The sequence below is a fragment of the Oncorhynchus nerka genome, linkage group LG16 (assembly GCF_034236695.1).
Source record: "Oncorhynchus nerka isolate Pitt River linkage group LG16, Oner_Uvic_2.0, whole genome shotgun sequence".
NCBI classification, from domain to species: domain Eukaryota; kingdom Metazoa; phylum Chordata; class Actinopteri; order Salmoniformes; family Salmonidae; genus Oncorhynchus; species Oncorhynchus nerka.
In genome coordinates this window covers 20,086,127-20,100,919 of record NC_088411.1, presented here as the reverse complement: position 1 = coordinate 20,100,919, position 14,793 = coordinate 20,086,127, and the positions used below count along the sequence as shown (strand labels likewise).

At 44.0% G+C, this 14,793-nt stretch overlaps 1 protein-coding gene across 5 annotated transcripts in view; it reads right to left on the bottom strand.

The window, feature by feature from the left end:
* Positions 1-14,793, bottom strand: part of snx29 (sorting nexin 29) — a 114,471-nt gene that overhangs the window by 39,529 nt on the left and 60,149 nt on the right. The gene's annotated exons all lie outside the window — the stretch shown is intronic.

Here is a 14,793-nt window from a genome sequence, read left to right as displayed (position 1 = left end):
AGAGAGAGAGAGGGGGAGAGATGAGGGAGAGAGAGAGAGAGAGAGAGAGAGAGAGAGAGAGAGAGGGGGACAGAGAGGAGAGAGGGAGAGGGGGGAGAGAGAGGAGAGAGGGAGAGGGGGAGAGAGAGAGACAAACAATTACTTGGGGAATAATAATAATAATAATTTGATGGGTGTTTATATTTGTCATGTTTGTCACATGTACAATTGTGTATGATATGCATGTGTGAAATGGAAAGGTGTTTTTTGCACAAATTCTAACGCCCTCTGAGACATCCCCGGAAAGAGGGGTCCCGGCCAGGGTCTGCCATTAACAACAGTGACCCAGGAGCAATTAGAATTAAGTGCCTTGCTCAAGAGCACATCAACTTTTTTTCAAGGTGTCGGCTCAGGGATTCGAGCTAGCTACCTTCTGGTTCCTGGCTAAACGCTCTAACCACTATGCAACCTGCCTCCCAACATAATGAGTAATATTAATAATAACAAGTGTTTGATATGCCTGGGGCAACAATAAACAAACACACACACACGTATCACTGGATTATTATGCAGAGGAGTATTGTCTTGTCGGTAGTTAAAGTAAAAACCAACAACTGTTTGATGGGACGTTTGTTTTGATAATTGTCTGTTGGAGGCATGGGTCAGAGAGCAGAGCGGTTACTTCCTGGAAAGCTTTTAAATCAGCATCCTCTCTAAGGTACTAAACCCACTGTATGTACCAGGGGAAGTAAACAAGTAAACATTGTTGTTATGACAACCATTTTCGCTAATTACTGTCTTTTGCACCGAGATTCACATTAAAAAAAAAAGATTGTTTCTCAAAACTTCAGACTATTGTATCAAACTGACACACTGCTTGGCTCTCCCCACATACTCCTAAAACTGTGGTTCATCACTACTAGTTCTAGCTGGCTAACGTCATCAATACGGGCCTACAGCGGTTCCACGTCAGCTATAAACATGGTGTAATCTAGTTATAGGAGGGAGAACAACAGAAGTTAGACTAGAGGGACTTGGAGGAGCGGTGGCTCCTACAGGGAGAGATGGATCATTTCTCCCTTAACACCTTTATATATAAGGTCCCACATTAGGTTAACACACACACACACACACACACAATACACACACAATACACAAACACCTCAGAAAATAAAGAATAATAACTCACTTAAAATAACAGATGTGGGTTTTGGTTGAATTTGAAGAGAAACTGTCCAAATCTCTCAGTCCTAACAGTGATAAAGGGCAGTGTGTGTCTGGTCTCGCAGGGGCAGATATTGATTTAGGAAGATGATTGCTGGTCCAGAGGCAAAAAGCACAGCCTGCTGCTGAGAGTCTGAGTGATACAGCCCTGATAAGAGGACGGCGAGGAGGACAAAGTCAATCAACCCTTTCAACACGCACACATACACATCTCCCCAGTCTACACACATCTCCCCAGTCTACACACACCTCCCCAGTCTACACACATCTCCCCAGTCTACACACACCTCCCCAGTCTACACACACCTCCCCAGTCTACACACATCCCCCCAGTCTACACACACCTCCCCAGTCTGTCTACACACCCCTCCCCAGTCTACACACACCTCCTAAGTCTACACACACCTCCCCAGTCTGTCTACACACCCCTCCCCAGTCTACACACACCTCCTAAGTCTACACACACCTCCCCAGTCTACACACATCTCCCCAGTCTACACACATCTCCCCAGTCTACACACACCTCCCCAGTCTACACACATCCCCCAGTCTACACACACCTCCCCAGTCTACACACACCTCCCCAGTCTACACACATCCCCCCAGTCTACACACACCTCCCCAGTCTGTCTACACACCCCTCCCCAGTCTACACACACCTCCTAAGTCTACACACACCTCCCCAGTCTACACCAGTTTACACCAATGCAGGATGCGAAGACTAGTAGTACAAAGTTGGGCTAGAACAGCAAGAAAGTTTCAAAATATCTTCCCCCCTACACACACACACACACATACACACACAATCGTAGAGAAGATTTGCCACCCAGTCATCCAGAGAGAGTCAACAGGCGTGATAGGGTCATTATCACCCCAGCCAGCAGCACACAGCTCTCTGCCACAGCAATCCTAAGGCTTATCTTTCACTACCAATAGCCTGTATATCCCCTCACACACACACACACACACACACACACACACACACACACACACACACACACAGACTGCCTTTGTCAGTAAAACTGCTGACAGTACATTCCCAAGTTACCTCAGCTCAGAGTTTCTCTTTCACTTGGATTTCTGTTCCCTGTCACGGCCATAGGGCCTTAATAATAAAACACCGAAGACATAGTGAATGGCTCAGTGTACGTGCGTGTGTACACTGTAAACACTTCTTTAGCTTTTTACTTGTTTCAGCTCATTTTACAAAGTCAACTTAACTGAAACATACTGAAATTGGTCATTGTTAAAAAAAGATGTGTTGAGTCAACATAAAAGTGTGTTATCCTGCTGCCTTGACATTTGAAATCAAGTCTAATCTGGATTCCATGTTGAGTTCACTTTAGTATAGTGAACTTCATACTTTTAGTCAAATCAATATGCTTCAACTAATGCTTTAAGTTGTGCTTACAAAGCATAGAAAGCTACACTGTACGCAATTGCTGTACATTTTATGATACTGATAAAATAATAATTTTATAGTAAATAAATAGTGTATTACTGTTTTGCTGTATATTTACAGTCAATCGCAATGCAATTGGATACTTTTTGGATCGTCCTGTAAATTCTCATCACGCCTCACTTGCAATTACAGTTATTCGTATAGGATACTTCAGATGTGCTTATGGAACACACGTTTATTTTATTTTACAGTAAATATAAAACTTACTGTATTTTTACAACTGAATTAGTTATTGCTGTAAAATGACATTATGCAACTGTATTCTGAATACAGTATACTTGTTAATTAAGATATGTTCTGTATTTTAACAGCAACTCAGTAGCAAGTAAGCTATTTTAATTTTACAGGATAAGTACACTATATATACAAAAGGTATGTGGACACCCCTTCAAATTAGTGTATTTGGCTATTTCAGCTACACCCGCTGCTGACAGGTGAATAAAATCGAGCACACAGCCTTTCCAGCAAGTCAGTTCATAAAATTTCTGCCCTGCTAGAGCTGCCACGGTCAACTGTAAGTGCTGTTATTGTGAAGTGGAAACGTCTAGGGGCAACAACGGCTCAGCCGTGAAGAGGAAGGCCACAAAAGCTCAAAGAATGGAATCCCCAAGTGCTGAAGTGTGTAAAAATGGTCTGTTCTTGGTTGCAACACTCACTACCAAGTTCTAAACTCCCTCTGGAAGCAACATCAGCACAATAACTGTTTGTCGGGAGCTTCATGAAATGGGTTTCCATGGCTGAGCAGCCGCACACAAGCCTAAGATCACCATGAGCATATGCAAAACAAGCAGTGTAAAGCTCACCACCATTGGACTCGAGCAGTGGAAACACGTTCTCTGGAGTGATGACACACACTTCACCATCTTGCAGTCCGACGGACGAATCTGGGTTTGGCGGATGCCAGGAGAACGCTACCTGCCCTAATGCATAGTGACAACTGTAAAGTTTGGTGGAGGAGGAATAATGGTCTGGGGCTGTTTTCCATACACAATACCCCATAATGACAAAGCTGGCGGCCCGGACAAACTGAGCAATTGGGGGAGAAGGGCCTTGGGAGGTGACCAAGAACCCAATATTCACTCGGACAGAGCTCCAGAGATCCTCTGTGGAGATGGAAGAACCTTCCAGAAGGACAACCATCTCTGCAGCACTCCACCAATCAGGCGGAGTGGCCAAACGGAAGCTACTTCTCAGTAAAAGGCACATGACAGCCTGCTTGGAGTTTGCCTAAAGGCACCTAAAGTCTCTCAGACCATGAGAAACAAGATTCTCTGGTCTGATGAAACTAAGATGGAACTCTTTGGCCTGAATGCCAAGCGTCACGTCTGGAGGAAACCTGGCACCATTCCTACGGTGAAGCATGGTGGTGGCAGAATCATGATGTGGGGATGTTTTTCAGCGGCAGGGACTGGGAGACTTGTCAGGATCGAGGGAAAGATGAAACCCCACCTCTTTAAGGAATACCTAGGATAGGATAAAGTAATCCTTCTCACCCCCCTTAAAAGATTTAGATGCACTATTGTAAAGTGGCTGCTCCACTGGATGTCATAAGGTGAATGCACCAATTTGTAAGTCGCTCTGGATAAGAGCGTCTGCTAAATGACTTAAATGTAAATGTAATGTAATGTAACGGAGCAAAGTACAGAGAGATCATTGATGAAAACCTACTCCAGAGCTCTTAGGACCTCAGACTGGGGCGAACGTACACCTTCCAACAGGACAACGACCCTAAGCACACAGCCAAGACAAAACAGGAGTGGCTTCGGGACAATTCTCTGAATGTCCTTGAGTGGCCCAGCCAGAGTCCGGACTTGAAACCGATTGAACATCTCTGGAGAGACCTGAAAATAGCTGTACAGCGACGCTCCCCAATCCAACCTGACAGAGCTTGAGAGGCTCTACAGAGAAGAATGTGAGGAACTCCCCAAATACAGGTGTGCCAAGCTTGTAGCGTCATACCCAAGAAGACTCGAGGCTGTAAAGGCAAGGGGTCTGAATAATTTCCGAATGCACTGTACATATTTATAACCATGAACATACAGTATATCCACACAATCTCAAAAACTATGGTACAGTTAAGGTACATTGTTGTTGCCTGGGGTACAAAAATATAAAATGGATACAGATAGCCTATGATAATGGTACATTTCTACACAATATTTTTAATAAGGTACAATCGTCAATGCACTTTGAAATGTAGGTGGGGCTTTTGGGGCCGGGCTGCTCATTAACATACTTTGGGGTACAGTCTAAAATATGTTGTATTTGAGCCAACCGTTAGGAGAAGTTGAGGCTGTGAATTCAAATCCCAGGTAGGGCTGAGTACCAAATGTTCTCACAGCAGAGAATGACTTCTTTGTGAAGTGTTTTTACAAGTTATCATCACAAAGCTTCTATGTAATGACAGTAACTTACTGTCAGATAGTTGGCTGTAAAATGCACAGTAACCTCTTTCAAGTGCAACTCTTTGTCACCAACTCTTACAAAGATTGCAGGACTGCAAGTGGACAAAAGAGGTGCTCAACCTTCATTAACACAACCATAAACCACTTAAACTGGTACAATGCTCTCACTTACGGTTGGCATAAGTACAACATCTGTTAAGTGTACCTAAACACTGCTATATTTATGTTGGTGTTGTCAGAGAATTGTAATCCTTGCCAATCAGTTTGTGGCCATCTCTGTCATTGTCACGCCCTGACCTGATCTTTGTTTTCTTTATTATTTTGGTCAGGTCAGGGTGTGACGAGGGTGGTTGGTTTAGTTTTTATTATTTTGGTAGTTGCCTATCAGCACTCGTGTCTTATAGCTTCACATTCGTTTTGTTGTTTTGTTAGTTTGTTTAGTGTTCTTCGTGTAAATAAAGAAGAGTGTATTCTTATCACGCTGCGCCTTGGTCTCCTCGTTATGACGAACGTGACAGTCATGGCCACAGACCTGATGATGTGGAAGGAAATACAGGTCTCTGGCATCCAAGAGGTTGTGAGTTCAAATTGTAGATGAGTCCCAAGAAACCAGACTATAGCAGCAAACTACCTAAATACAGCGGTAAAAAATGATAGTAACTTGTTGTATATTTACCGTATTTTCACTCCAACCAGTAGCCGGTAGCGTACCGTAAAATAACCATTTTAACAGTGAAGTTCACTTAACAAGTCACCAAATCCACATGTGTCAGTTCAACTAGGTTGAAGTAACTTTAGAGGAAGTTTTAAAAAATCTCGATTGGACCTTAAAGCAGCGTGTGCGCATGCACAGATGTTACAAACTCTCTGAAGTTGGGAAGGCAGCTAGTCTGTGAGAACTGACTTAACTGAGCAGAACTATTGAGCAGCTGCCTGTCTGCAACGCTGTGTCTGCGAGGCCATGTGTGAGTGTGTGTGAGACAAGTGTTATGGTCCTGAGAGACATTTGTTCTTAAATAGTGAGAGAATTTCAACAGAGACATTTGTTCTTAAATAGTGAGAGAATGGAAAGAACAGAAGGAGCAGGACTTCCATCATACATTATATATCCATCATACAAACAGAACCCCTAATAGGGAGGAGAGTTCCAAACTAAACAGGAACTCACAGCTGTATGTGTGTGTGTGTGTGTGTGTGTGTGTGTGTGTGTGAGAGAGAGTTACGTCCGTCCGTGACTGCATACGTCCATGTGTCTGTCCGTCCGTAGGTGTGTGTGTTACGTACGTACATGAGTGTTTGTGTGGCGTGCCCGTGTGTATGTAAGGCTTCCCAGGAAAGGCTCTTACATTTACATTACATTTAAGTCATTTAGCAGACGCTCTTATCCAGAGCGACTTACAAATTGGTGCATTCACCTTTTAGCTGTGATTCCTCCTGCTCAGCTGTAAGCGTTAAACAGGGGAAGCCGTCTAAATAATGTAGAAATAATATTCGCATCCAGTCTTTTTCACAACAAGCCCTTTTTTATGTGCAATGAAGTGGAGACTAACATGTAGGTAACAGCCATCAGAAATAGCTTTTCTCTTGAAAAGGTTTCACTTTCACAATGGGTGTACTGAAGCATGGTCAAATGTATTACTACAGTCTTCAGCGGCAATTTATACGTCTTCTAAGAATCACTCAATAAGACTATTGAGGGGCCGATACAGGTTCCTGAAGGTTTAGTGCAGAAAGACAAGGACAAACCTACACACACACACACACACACACATATAGAAACATAACAGAAGCAAGTAGACATGACATACTTTGCAGATCCACAAGGGAGAAGGCAGGAGAGGTTAATTAAAATGTGGTAATCAAAGCAACCTCCTTTCATAGTCCCATCACACACTGTCTGCTGCTTTCTGTATCTCTCCTCCAGACAACAGGGTGTGTGTTTGTTTTATCGCTCCATCGGAGTGAGACTGTGTCTGCACTGATGGCCCCAAATTACAGGAACAGGCGAATCCGATCCACAGGCGTGAAATCGCATACCAAACACTTCACACCGCACACACACCTCACCAACTAAAACAGGACAAAAAGTCCACCTAGACTTTTTCCTTCTCTGTTAAAACAACAACCCGTGGAAAAGAGCATTTAACATGATCTGATGAGAGCAATCGAAGTGTTTGGATGTGGCTGACCAGCGCATACTGATAAGTAATGTCAGTTGGTAGACATGTAACAGTTTAACTTCCGTCCCCTCGCCCCGGGCTCGTACCAGGGACCCTCTGCACACATCAACAACAGTCACCCACGAAGCATACTTACCCATCGCGCCACAAAAGCCGCGGCCCTCTCAGAGCAAGGGGAACAACTACTTCAGGTCTCAGAGCGAGTGACGTCACCCGATTGAAACGCTATTAGCGCGCACCACCGCTAACTAGCTAGCCAATTCCCATCGGTTACACACAGGCAGCACACACACCTCTAGGTGACACTGGATTTCTAATTGTTCAGTTAAAATAAGAGTCCAAATCATAGCTAAGCGTCACCCGGACTATTTACATTGACCCCCCTTTGTTTTTACACTGCTGCTACTCGCTGTTTATTATCTATGCATAGTCACTTTACAAATGACCTTGAATAACCTGTACCAGCGCACATTGATTCGGTACCGGTACCCCCTGTATATAGCCTCGTTATTGTCATTGTCATTTTCTAGTGTTTTTTATTTTATTTTTTACTTTAGTTTATTTAGTAAATATTTTCTTAACTCTTTTTATTGAACTGCATTGTTGGTTAAGGGATTGTAAGTCAGCATTTCACGGTAAGGTCTACACCTGCTGTATTCAGCGCATGTGACTAATACAATTTGATTTGAAGCACACACGCATGCACACGCACAACAATTGATTACTATAAAACTAACCCTAACCTCCCAAGGGCTCCCGAGTGGCACTGTGGTCTAAGGCACTGCATCTCAGTGCAAGAGGTGTCACTATGGTACCTGGTTCAAATCCAGGCTGTATCACATCCGGCAGTGATTGGGAGTCCCAGCAGGGCGGAGCACAATTGGCCGAGCCGAAGTAGGCCAAGATTGTGAATTTGTTTTTAACTGACTTGCCTGGTTAAATAAAAAATGATCCTCTAAGCCTAGAATAGCCTTTTTACAAGTGAGGATCTGCAAAATGTTCTAAATTCTCTGAATTTTAGTTGGTTTACTATTCTTGTGAGGGCTTTTGGTACTCACAAGTACAGTAAAATGTGTACACACACACACAAACACACAGTACTTGTTAATTCATTCAACCCAGCCATGTCAAATACCCCTGTCAAAATACAAACTTTCCCAGCCAATCTCCCACAATTTTCAAAGCAATTTCCAAAGCCCAAAGGGAAATGTTGGCATTATTAGTTTGTTTTCATCCTGGGAGGACATCTCACAACCAATCACTCCCCAGGTAAAGAGGAGCACACCGATTTATTTTTCTGTGTGTACGTGCAGCGCTTAGATGTTGTGGTGTTGGGGGAAAATGTAAAGTGCCTTTCAATAAATTAGTGCTGAGTGTTAATGAGGGGGGAGAGAGAGACGTCGCGTGGCGGGGTTGTCTGGGTGTTGAAACTGTGATAAAAGCGGCTTACGTGTATTTTTGTTGAGCAAAAATGTTCATGGAAGGTACTCAGCGGCGACCCCCTCGCGCAATCTACTTCATTCAGATATGTTGAGTTTCCTTGTAGGCCTATTTGGCAGGAAAACTGTGCAACTGTGCAACTATTCGAGTTTTTATTAAAAAAGGTGAAACAACGTTGTGTCTGTTTACTGCTATTCCTTAAATCATGTCTAGCTGTTCTTTATATGGCCTAAAATAAACATGTTCATATGGGCAGAATATTACCTATACTGCAGGCTTTATTTATTCATCACTGCCACTGTTGTTATTATGTATATAGTGCTATTTATCAAGTTTTTTATTACCATTTTCATTATTTTATTTCACTTCTTCCTGCATGTTGGAGCTTTAAACCTAAGATTGCAGGGTACAGTGACAATCACACCTGCAACCCTGTACATGTGACTATTAAACACTCGTAATCGGAATTGATCCTCTCTGTGAGTGGATAAAATATCCTGGCGTATGAAGGCTACACCTACAGACGTGAACGACAGACGGCAAATAAGTCCTTCTGGAAGAGCACCGAATATGAGGTCGCCGAGGTCGCATAACGCCGAGGTCGTGTAACGGATGTGAAACGGCTAGCTAGTTAGCGGTGGTGCGCACTAAACACCATTTCAATCGGTGACGTCACTTGCTCTGAGACCTTGAAGTAGTAGTTCCCCTTGCTCTGCAAGGGCCGCAGCTTTTGTGGAGTGATGGGTAACGATGCTTCGTGGGTGACTGTTGTTGATGTGTGCAGAGGGTCCCTGGTTCACGCCCGGGTATGGGCAAGGGGACGGTCTAAAGTTATACTGTTACGGTCGCATAACGCTCACTGATGGGGTTATCACCAAGTTATCTGGAGAATACAACCACATCCCAGACAATGCTCGGATTCGGATCCAAAAGGTGATGAATGGCCTAAAGGAGAGAAGCCTGGAGACCAAGAAAGAAACCGACCAAGTTGTGGACATTGGCACATTTAGCTTCGCTGAGTCTATTTGTGGAGAAATGCCCTCTCTGAAAAACATGAAAAAGTTGGTGCAGAGCCACTGACAAAACAACAACGCAGCATCCCTCTCTGAACTCGTCATCCCTGACAGCTATCAGGGCTACAACAGAATGCTGCTCCTCCAGCAGACAGAATTCTGATCTTTACAACCACGCGCAACTTGGAGTATCTATGTGACGCAAAGGACTGGTTTGCAGATGGAACATTCAAGACAACCTGTCCTTTGTTCAGCCAGGTGTACACCAGTCTTCATGTTGCTGCACAATAAGACTGAGGTATGTTCGTAAAAAACTAAAACAATTCAAAATGTAGGCCTAAACATGCAGTCTACCATGATATATTTTATATTTTTAGGGAACATACGCTCATGCAGTTGTGGAGCTGAAGAGCCTGAAACGCCCGACCTGAAACCAGACTCCATCATGACTGACTTCGAGACGGTGACTTTTAAAGCCTTCGTGAAGGTGTTTCCTGGGACCCACAACCAGGATTGCTTCTTTCACATGAAACAGGCCATTTATCGAAAAGTACAAATGCTTCTCGACAAAAGTACCTGAGCGACAATGATTACGCCCAAGAGATCAAGAAGCTCGGCTCGCTCGCATTCGTCTCACCAGCTGATGTAGGTGAATGCTTCAATGACCTGCTGGATACCTGGTTCTTTCAGTGCCCAGAATGTCAACTGGAGGAGCTCCTAACTAAACTTTCAGGGAACATGGGTTGGGGAGAAGGTTGGATGCATATGTTGTATTTTGCTATGCTTTTCTTGTTGATAAATAAATGTTTTATAGTGAATGGTTAATGGACGGTGTAAAAACGATATAAAACCAAAACACATTCTTTAAAACGAAAATATACGGAACAAAAACATAAACGCAATATGTGAAGTGTTTCTTGAGGTGAAATAAAATACTTGATTTTCCATACTCACAAAAATCTTCTCTCAAGTTTTGCGCACTAAATTTGTTTACATTCCTGTAAGTGAGCATTTTTCTTTGCCAAGAGAATCCATCCACCTGATAGGTGTGGCATATCAAGAAGCTGATTAAACAGCATGATCGTTACACAGGTGCACCTTGTGCTGGGGACAATAAAAAGCCACTCTTGTAAGAACCGACGCTGGAGATGAGAAGCAGGCACCGGGAGTTGAACATTTAATGAACGGACAAGTGACAGAACAGGAACAGCGTCAGAACAGAGGCAACAAAACAACATGACGGCAATAATGCTGAAGCGGGGAACAACCTCGGGAACAGACAGATATACGGGAGGTAATGAAAGCAGGTGATTGAGTCGCTGACGCCGTGACGAGGAAAACAGGTGTGCATAATAATGGTGGCAGGAATGCGTAGTGCTGGGAGGGAGAGCGGGAGCAGGCGTGACAGTACACCGGTGTCCCACCTGGGCAAGCCTGACGGGCCGGCCAAGGCGTGGGAGCCTGATGATCCGGTTGAGGTGTGAATCCTGATGATCCCGCTGGGACAGGGAGCCTGACAAGCCGGCTGTGACGTGGGAGCCTGATGATCCGGCTGAGGCGTAAAACCCTGACGATCCCGCTGAGGAATGACGTGGGATGGGAGCCTGCTGAGCCAACCGGGGCAAGGAAACCTCTCGAGACAGTTAGGGCATGGAAGCCCCACGAGCCAGCTGAGGCACCCCCCTGGTTCGGCCCCGGACCCGACATCACCACCAAGACCAAAAAGCTAGCACTCCCTAATGCTTCAAATTATGACTTCAGCATTCTGTTAGAACTGATGCTGGAGATGAGTAGTAGGTACAGGGAGTTGAACATTCAATGAACGGATAAGTGACAAAACAGGAACAGTGTTAGAACAGAGGGAACAAAACGACATGACGACAATAATGCTGAATCGGGGAACAACCTCGGGAACAGACATACAGTAGGGGAGGTAATGAAAGCAGGTGATTGAGTCCAGGTGAGTCAACTGAATCGCTGATGTGTGTGACGAGGGAAACAGGTGTGCGTAATGATGGTGACAGGAGCGCGTAGTGCTGAGTAGGCGTGACAACTCTAAAATGTGCAGTTTTGTCACACAACAAAATGCCACAGATGTCTCACGTTTTGAGGGAGCATGCAATTGGCATGCTGACTGCAGGAATGTCCACCAGAGCTGTTTCCAGAGAATTTGAAAAGTACGTGCAAACGGCCTCACAACCGCAGACCACGTGTATGGTCAACGTTGTAAACAGAGTGCCCCATGATGGTGGTGGGGTTATGGTATGGGCAGACAATTTCATTTTATTGAAGGCACAGAGATCCTGTGGCCCATTGTCGTGCTATTCAATCGCCGCCATCACCTCATGTTTCAGCATGATAACGCACAGCCCCATGTTGCAAGGATTTATACACATTTCCTGGAAGTTGAAAATGGCCCAGTTCATCCTTAGACATGTCACCCATTGCGCATGTTTTGGATGCTCTGGATCGACGTGTATGATAGCATGTTCCAGTGTCCGGCAATATCTAGCAACTTCCTACAGCCATTGAAGAGGAGTGGGACAACATTCTATAGGCCACAATCAACAGCCTGATCAACTCTATGTCAAGGAGATGTGTTGAGCTGCATGAGTCAAATTTCAGTCACAAAAGTTAATGACTGGTTTTCTGATCTACACCCCTACCTTTTGTGGCCAACAGATGCATATCTGTATTCACAGTCATGTGAAATCATGTGAAGAACTTGTTCTCAACTTGCTTACCTGGTTAAATAAAGGTGAAATAAAATAAATAAATTTTAAAAATCCATAGATTAGGGCCTAAAGAATTTATTTCAATTGACAGATTTCCTTATAACTGTAAATTATTGCATGTTGCGTTCAGTTTACTTTGTAGAAACTAGATATACAATGCATTCGGAAAGTATTCAGACCCCTTGACTTTTTCCACATTTTGTTACCTTACAGCCTTATTCTAAAACGGAGTATATTGTTTCCCCCCTCACACAATACCCCATAATGACAAAGAAAAAACAGGTATATAGACACAGACAAAAAAAATCTAAATTAAATATGACATTTACATAAGAATTCAGACCCTTTACTCAGTACTTTGTTGAACACCTTTGGCAGCTATTACAACCTCGAGTCTTCTTGGGTATGACGCTACAAGCTTGGCACACGTGTATTTGGGGAGTTTCTCCCATTCTTGTCTGCAGATCCTCTCAAGTGCTGTCAGGTTGGATGGGGAGCGTCGCTTCACAGCTATTTTCAGGTCTCTTTAGAGAAGTCTTGGTTCTGGCTGGGGCACTTAAGAACATCCAGAGACTTGTCCCGAAGCCTGCGCTGTCTTGGCTGTGTGCTTAGGATTGTTGTCCTGTTGGAAGGTTAACCTTCGCCCCAGTCTTTTATTATTTTTATTTAACCTTTATTTAACTAGGCAAGTCAGCTAAGAACAAATTCTTATTTACAATGACAGCTTAGGAACAGTGGGTTAACTGCCTTGTTCAGGGGCAGAAAGGCAGATTTATTTTTTACGTTATCAGCTCGGGGATTTGATCTAGCAACTTTTCGGTTACTGGGCTACCCAAGTCTGAGGTCCTGAGCAGGTTTTCATCCAAGGATCTCTCTGTACTTTTTTTCGTTCATCTTTCCCTCGATCCTGACTAGTCTCCCAGTCCCTGCCTCTGAAAAACATCCCCACAGCACGATGCTGCCACCATGCTTCACCTTAGGTCTCCTCCAGACGGGATGCTTGGCATTCAGGCCAAAATGTTAGATTCATCAGAACAGAGAATCTTGTTTCTCATGGTCTAAGAGTCCTTTAGGTGCCTTTTGGCAAACTCCAAGTGGGCTGTCATGTGCCTTTCACTGAGGAGTGGCTTCCGTCTGGCCACTCTACCATAAAGGCCTGATTGGTGGAGTGCTGCAGGGAGGATTGTCCTTATGGAAGTTTCTCCCATTGGTCACCTCCCAGACCAAGGCCCTTCTCCCCAGATTGCTCAGTTTGGCAGGGCGGCCAGCTTAGGATGAGTCTTGCTGGTTCCAAACTTCTTCCATTTAAGAATGATAGAGGCCACTGTGTTCTTGGGGACCTTCAATGCTGCATACATTTTTTGGTACCCATCCCCAGATCAGTGCCTCGTCACAATCCTGTCTCGGAGCTCTACGGACAATTACTTTGACCTCATGGCTTGGTTTTTGCTCTGACATGCACTGCCAACTTTGGGACCTTATATAGACATGTGTGTTTCTTTTCAAATCATGTTCTATCAATTGAATTTAACACAGTTGGACTCCAATTAAGTTGTAGAAACATCTCAAGGATGATCAGTGGAAACAGGATGCACCTGAGCTCCATTTCGAGTCTCATAGCAAAGGGTCTGAATACTTATATAAATAAGTTATCTGTTTTTTATTCATAATACATTTGCAAAACTGTCTAACAACCTGTTTTCACTTTGTCATGGGGTATTGTGTGTAGATTGATGAGGAAAATGTATTATTTAATCCATTTTAGAATAAGGCTGTAACATAACAAAATGTGGAAAAAGTCAAGGGGTCTGAATACTTTCCGAATGTACTGTATAGTCATACATGATTTAATGAAACGCAGTAAACATACAAAGTTTTTCACATTCTTTAATAATAGACTCAATCACACAATAGGCTACAGCTCGCTTCACGGCTTCCCCGGCGCATACAGCTTCTCCGAGTAGCTCAACGTATTGTAGCGCGGACGAAAGAATAGCAGAGGAAAGAGTTCACTTCTGCTGTAGTGTTTGCGGTAAAATATTAATGCGTTGCGGTGGTGCTTCAGATAAAGAGACAGTAATAATGTCCAGCCGGGGCCATTTATCATGACGGCTGTCATGGGTGTGAAGCTCCACCATCTAGCAATGCTCTACACTCTGTCTGGCGGCTGGCCCTATCCTTCATCTATCTCAGCCTTAGGGAAACTGATTAGGAGTTTTGCGACTAGGGGTAAATGTACTATAAGGGGAATGGGATAAATAGTGTTTCCTACATAACTACCCAGTGCATAACGTAGACGCCATTTACTTGTGTGAATAGATCACTTTCCACACTGTTGGACTGGCTACCTGTCCT